We start from the raw sequence: 7,919 nt of genomic DNA, 5'->3' as shown, positions 1-7,919 counted from the left end.
TACAAACACAGACGGCTCGTCTGAATGTTTGCACAAGTGCAGGTGGCTGTCCTCAGTGTCTGTGGAGTCTCTGAAGATGCGGCTGATACACTGTATCTGCACAGAGACGTATTGTCTGGGGAGTGAGTACTGGGCAGTCCAGCAGTGGGCCGTGTGTTCAAAAGGCATCACATAACAAACAGAGAAGCAGCAGAGAGAACCGATACTGTTCCAGAGAGAGAGAGAGAGAGAGAGAGAGAGAGAGAGAGAGAGAGAGAGGGAGAGGGAGGGAGAGGGAGGGAGAGAGAGAGAGAGAGAGAGAGGGGGGGGGAGAGAGAGAGAGAGAGAGAGAGAGAGGGGGGAGAGAGAGAGGAGAGAGAGAGAGGGAGAGAGAGGGAGAGGGAGGGAGAGAGAGAGAGAGGGGGGGGAGAGGGGGGGAGAGAGGGAGAGAGAGAGAGAGAGAGAGGGAGAGAGAGAGGGGGGGGAGAGAGGGGGGAGAGAGGAGAGAGAGAGAGAGAGAGAGAGGGAGAGAGAGAGAGGGGGGGAGAGGGGGAGGAGGGTGAGAGAGAGAGTGAAAGGAGAGAGGGAGGAGAGTGAGAGAGAGAGGGGGGGAGAAAGAGAGAGAGGGTGAGAGGAGAGAGAGGGAGAGAGAGAAGGAGAGAGGGGGAGAGAGAGAGAGTGAAAGGGAGAGAGGGAGAGAGTGAGACGAGAGAGGGGGGGGGAAAGAGAGAGAGGGGTGAGAGAGAGAGAGAGGGAGAGAGAGAGAGAGAGACTGTAGTGGTGAATGAAATACCATGCTAACACGATAAAAGTCCTTTGCTAGACCCCTAGCTCCCCAGTCACTGTCCCCTGTAATGTGATTGGATAAAAGCACTTCTAAACACTGCATATGTAAATGAGAAAAAGAGAGCTGGGATAAACCATAGATGAACACTAAGGCTCTGGGTTTGACTTCCAACTCTCCACATAATTCTCTAAAACTGTGCTTCATTCAATAAGCAGTTACTGTATTTGTCACTGAGAGATCTGCTTACACTGCGGAGTTCAAAGCTTGGCATCATGGAGTCCTTTACACAGCCCTACACCAGGGGGGCGTAGTCACAGGTGGGCCTGAGACCACCCCAGACTGGACAAAGTCTCACCTAGTCAGTGATTCAAAGCTATAGTGCAAGGGTAGTACGAGGCCCACGAGTGAAACCACCATCCCACCACTCGACAAAACAAAAAGAGAAAGAAAATGACTAAATACCAGACAGCCCTCTTTACAGCCTTCTCTCTCTCTGGGCCTCCTCCAGCTGTAGTCTGGTAGTTCTGGTGCTTTTCCACCACATGGGTTCGACTCTTCTCAGCTCGGCTCGGCACGGCTCTGCTCGCTTAAAGCTGGTCACTTTTCCACTAGCACAGCTCCCCCTCGCGAAATGGAGTCTGTGATGTTGTAAAACCCCCATCTTTAAAAGGAATTGTGGGCTTTGAAATTCACAACAACAACGGTGTATGTGTGTTGTTTTTAGGACTGAACACGGCTTGGCGCCCCAGTTCTCACAGATCGGTTTTCCTTGTCGCACGTTCGGCTTTCACAGGAGTATATAAACCTCTTCAAAACACCCAGAGGAGAAGTTACCGGCTGCCGTTTTGAGTCCGATAAAAAATGTGTGAAAAACGTGAAAGCCGCTGTAATTTAAGAGATTTTACAAGCGGCGAGTTTGAGCTGGATTGAATGAACTCTGCATGAACTCTGCTTGAATGAACTTTGTGGTGATTGAAATGGCTCTCTGGCCAATCAGCGCTCTGCAGGGTTCACACGACACCAGTTGGAACCCAGCGCGAGCTGAGACTGAAACCAGGAACAGATTTGACAAGAGTAGGTTCCATGCAGAGGAAAGGCGTTGTTAGAGTGGTCAGACATACGGCTTTAGGACTGACAGCCTGCTGTTTCAGTTTCTTCTTCTCCTTTCGTCGCAATGCCTTAATAGTCCTTCATTTTGGAACCAACTGGTTCATGTTTTTAAATACACGTTATTTTACTTGTATGTGAACTACTGGAGTTTTCTCTGTCAGTGTGCAGCTACGTCTTCTGATCATATTTATCTGCAGTTCATTGTTTATTGATTCCTCACTTAACCACTGGTTGCACCTCAGGACTTACCATCATCCAGGGGTTTAATGCTTCGAACTGAAGCATGCCCTTTATTGATTAGCACCGTTCTTCCTGAGCTCTGTTGAATGTACACAAAAGTAGAATGGCCATCTTGTGCTGGTTCTGGACGCTCTGCCGTGTGGACCATAATAAGAAACTGATTGTTTGTTGTTTTTCATTGACGTCACATTGACCCCGGTGTCTGAGATCAGTGGAAAGAACATCGGCCTTGATTCAGAGTCTCTACCGCAAGGGTAAGTGTGTGTGTGTGTGTTTCGCTTATAAACGCGGCCCGCGCTCTTTGTCTCAATGTGCAACGCTGATGTTGTTTTGTCCAGTTTTCCCAGTTCGTCCACTTTTGCCACATTTGGTGAGAGGAAATTTCTGGGAGCCTCGCTGAAATGCAGTGGTTTTTCTGAAGCACCGTGAAATCCCCTGGAAGGGAAGATGGCACCAACACTGTGCACATCTCTACAAACATCGGCCCTGGCAGACTCATCGTCCACCCACTTTCAGGAGGAGTGGAGCGGAGCCATGTTCTAGATGCTCCAGTTCTTTGAGGTGGACTCCGAGTCCCGGCTGCCCATTCGCTCTGGCCTAAGTCCTACCAACACACCTACTGGACCGCCAGTGTTCCCAGCCAGTCTTCCTGCTCTAGGACAACTTTATTTTCTCCAGGCGTAAGAGGAAGTGACAGATCCAGGGACAAACACATAGATGTTTTTGGCCTCAGCTAAAACACTTGGCTACTCCTCTGAACTCTCAGTGAAGGCGAGCTTTGTGAGAATGTGCTTTGCTCATTTTTAATGAATTATAAAACGAAATTCTCCAGTGCTGCCCCTCGCCTTGCGATTCCTTGGTTTGTGAGGGTTTAAGTGCAGCTTCTTAGACACAACGGCAACAAACAACGAGTCTAGTCTGAACCACAGAGGCTCCTGCCGAGGGCCTGATATCTTTAGTGCATCATGACCAAGCTGTCTGGATTCTGCCAGCTGCATTCTGATTGGCTGTTTGCACTTCTGTATATACACACTTCACACATTGCTTTGTATTGGTCTGACCCTTTGTTTGAGTTCACATTCCTTTCCCTGTAATTGTAAACTACATTAACATTTATTCATTCACCACCTGTCACCGCTTCATCCAGTTCAGGGTCATGGTGGGTCCGGAGTCTACGGAGAAACCTGGATAGAGCACCAGTCCATCACAGGGCACCGCACACTCACCCAGTCACTCACACACTCACACTACTGTGGACAGTTTCACACACTCACCCAGTCACTCACACTACTTTGGACAGTTTCACACACTCACCCAGTCACTCACACACTCACCCAGTCACTCACACACTCACACCTGTGGACATTTTCACACACTCACCCAGTCACTCACACACTCACACCTGTGGACAGTTTCACACACTCACCCAGTCACTCACACACTCACACTACTGTGCACAGTTTCACACACTCACCCAGTCACTCACACACTCACACTACTTTGGACAGTTTCACACACTCACTCAGTCACTCACACACTCACACTACTGTGGACAGTTTCACACACTCACCCATGCACACACAGAGAGAACACACCACACTCCTCACAGACAGTCACTCAGAGGAAACCCACGCAGACACAGGGAGAACACACCACACTCCTCACAGACAGTCACCCGGAGGAAACCCATGCAGACACAGGGAGAACACACCACACTCCTCACAAACAGTCACCCGGAGGAAACCCACGCAGACACAGGGAGAACACACCTCATTCCTCACAGACAGTCACCCGGAGGAAACCCACGCAGACACAGGGAGAACACACCACACTCCTCACAGACAGTCACCCGGAGGAAACCCACGCAGACACAGGGAGAACACACCTCATTCCTCACAGACAGTCACCCGGAGGAAACCCACGCAGACACAGAGAGAACACACCTCACTCCTCACAGACAGTCACCCGGAGGAAACCCACGCAGACACAGGGAGAACACACCTCATTCCTCACAGACAGTCACCCGGAGGAAACCCACGCAGACACAGGGAGAACACACCTCACTCCTCACCGACAGTCACCCGGAGGAAACCCACGCAGACACAGGGAGAACACACCACACTCCTCACCGACAGTCACCCGGAGGAAACCCACGCAGACACAGAGAGAACATACCACACTCCTCACAGACAACTGACCTGAGATGAGGATAATTAACAGTAAATTTAGCAAAAGCATTAACACAAGAGTAATCTTTACCCTAAGAATCTCTAGCAGAATGGTTGCGTGTTGTTGTAGTTCACGTGTTTGGCCACCGGGGGCCACCTGCATTGGTCAGGATTTGGAAGGCATGACCTCTAATGACGAGTGATGGGAACTACAACACGGATAAGGCATGAGGTGAAATTACCTGTTGCACCAAATAATATATATAAGTGACTCCTGTTATAAAACGGAAGACTGGAACACTGCTGTGAGGCTCTGATTGCATTCAGCCACCAGAGTTTTAGCGAGGTCAGGACTTGAAGATGGATGATTTCTTCTGGCTCACAAACACCAATTCAGAGGTATTTAGTTGTGCCCCATCTCTCCAGAGAACAGTTCTAATGCTACACAGGCCAATGCTGAGGTCTACGTATACACCCCTGTGTCCAAAACTTAGCATTCCGCTTCGTGGCCTTAGGCTCCAACACAGTTTTCCAGAGCAACTTTGTGTTTCTATTGGAGCGTCACTGGAAATGAAGGTGTTGGAGTATGTTCTGATTCAGTTTTCTTTTGTTTGAAGGAGCCGCTCTGTGAAGCTTGTATTTTTAAGCGAAGCACAGACAGTAGTTTATTCCACTTTCAGACGCTCGGTCAATTTCTGAAAATTCAGGAGGGAACTGACTGTAAATAGTTGAGTTGTGATGTGCAGTATGAAATACAAAAACAGAACTAGTGCAAGGCTCAGATTTCTGCACCAAACAGACCATCAATTCTTTGAGTCTGGAGGCTTCAGCTTTCACATCTGTCCTGAAAATCGAACCCTGTACATTACGAATGCATTTCCGCCTCCGCACTTTCAGGATCGAAAGGTCAGGCCTAGTCCAGCCCCACGGTGAGAGTCGAGTCTTTCAAGACGAAACTAGAGGTTTTACAGCAGCACGGAGGACACATCGTCCAGTTAACGCAGGAAATTTGGATCTGCAGGTGTCTGTAAAAATATGAACATAGTGTAATTGCTAATAACCTTCGTTTGAAAAGGAAAATAAGCCAATCACATTTTGATTTACAGTGTGGTGGTCCAATTGTGTGCGAGAAATACATCTATCTAGGTCTAAACGCCATTCACTGGACGTATTAGAGGTACTCTGTCCAAACGGTGTCCATCAGCGGTCAGAAATGTACACAGAGGCTCTGTGTCGGTGATCTTCACTGGCTCTAATTCACACATGGGTCCTGTGTTCTCCACATTTTTTTAAATCATCCCATTTACACAAGCGCTAAGTGCAAAGTATCTCCTGAAACTGGTTTTGTAACACACTCATTCGCACATACAGTATACTCACTCACTTCATACAAAATACTCCACAAGGGGGTGCTATTCACAGCTTCACATCAATGACACGGTCCATGTTTTTGAAAAAAGGGATAATAGTGATCCATATGCAATAAATAACCAAGGATTCATAGACTCCTGCTCATTCAAAATGTCTTCTGGAGTATCACAGGAGCCTCTGGTGTTTTGGGAAGGTTTTACAATAGATAGTGGAACACTGCTGTGAGGGTTTGATTGCGGTTTGTCATAAAACCATTAATGATATCAGTGACTGAATCGTTGACGTTGACGTTATCTAATCGGACCATGCTTCATCAAGTCGGAGAACACAGCTGCACTGCTTCAGAACATGGCCCAGTTACGCTCTCTAACTAAAAGTCCTGAGGTTACACATTCAGGTATGTCCCCAGTGACAGTGACAGTGCTAGGGGCTCCTGGTGAGTCACCCGTGCTTTGTTTACGTGATCAATACAGAGTCATTCCTGCTTCCAAGAACTGACTCATGTCAACAATCCCATGCCCAACAATCACGGCTTATCAGCTGCTGCCACCAACACCTCAGTCAAGCTCTCAGGCCTTTATCGGCGCACCAGCATGGATATGTTTTGACTTTGACTCTCCAAATATAGCAATATGAAACGTGCCTGGGAACACCAAACAGGTCAACAACCCCAGAAGACGGTTCTCTATTCTCGTCCAAACCTGAAAACAAATAAAGCACGTCAGCTCAGGATTCGTTTGTGGTAAAGAAAGGTGAGTCATTTCGTTTTGTTTAGGCTATTGGGTTTCACTTCCCCGCTGTCGTGGTGAACGCAACCTGTGCCCTCTTGAAGTGGTGTTTTGGGAGGAATCAAAAATAGATAAGATTAACTCTGAAGACTATCATTTTACGGCATGATGATAAAGTTCACCCAGTAACTGAAGTAGACAGTTTAGAAAATATCTCATTTGGTGAATTGAAATTCCCCTCTGGGGATGAAGTAGTTTGAAGGTTATGGAGTCATTACCCCAGCGCTGTGTTTCTCACCTGATGAAAAAAAATGTAGAAATAGCTTCCAAAAATGAGCTTGTTGTTAGCACTGAGACGTTGTGTTGAGTGGTCTCCAATGGTGACACCACACTCCTCACAGACAGTCACATGGAGGAAACCTACGCAGACACAGAGAGAAAACACCACACTCCTCACAGACAGTCACCCGGAGGAAACCCACGCAGACACAGAGAGAACACACCACACTCCTCACAGACAGTCACCCGGAGGAAACCCACGCAGACACAGAGAGAACACACCACACTCCTCACAGACAGTCACCTGGAGGAAACCTACGCAGACACAGAGAGAAAACACCACACTCCTCACAGACAGTCACCCGGAGGAAACCCACGCAGACACAGAGAGAACACACCACACTCCTCACAGACAGTCACCCGGAGGAAACCCACGCAGACACAGAGAGAACACACCACACTCCTCACAGACAGTCACCCGGAGGAAACCCACGCAGACACAGAGAGAACACACCACACTCCTCACAGACAGTCACCTGGAGGAAACCTACGCAGACACAGAGAGAAAACACCACACTCCTCACAGACAGTCACCCGGAGGAAACCCACGCAGACACAGAGAGAACACACCACACTCCTCACAGACAGTCACCCGGAGGAAACCCACGCAGACACAGAGAGAACACACCACACTCCTCACAGACAGTCACCCGGAGGAAACCCACGCAGACACAGAGAGAACACACCACACTCCTCACAGACAGTCACCTGGAGGAAACCCACGCAGACACAGAGAGAAAACACCACACTCCTCACAGACAGTCACCCGGAGGAAACCCACGCAGACACAGAGAGAACACACCACACTCCTCACAGACAGTCACCCGGAGGAAACCCACGCAGACACAGAGAGAACACACCACACTCCTCACAGACAGTCACCTGGAGGAAACCCACGCAGACACAGAGAGAAAACACCACACTCCTCACAGACAGTCACCCGGAGGAAACCCACGCAGACACAGAGAGAACACACCACACTCCTCACAGACAGTCACCTGGAGGAAACCCACGCAGACACAGAGAGAAAACACCACACTCCTCACAGACAGTCACCCGGAGGAAACCCACGCAGACACAGAGAGAACACACCACACTCCTCACAGACAGTCACCCGGAGGAAACCCACGCAGACACAGAGAGAACACACCACACTCCTCACAGACAGTCACCCGGAGCGGGACTCGAACCCACAAC

This window comes from Hoplias malabaricus, unplaced genomic scaffold (assembly GCF_029633855.1).
Source record: "Hoplias malabaricus isolate fHopMal1 unplaced genomic scaffold, fHopMal1.hap1 scaffold_202, whole genome shotgun sequence".
In the NCBI taxonomy this organism is placed as follows: Eukaryota; Metazoa; Chordata; class Actinopteri; order Characiformes; family Erythrinidae; genus Hoplias; species Hoplias malabaricus.
Note: the sequence above shows the minus strand (reverse complement) of the source record.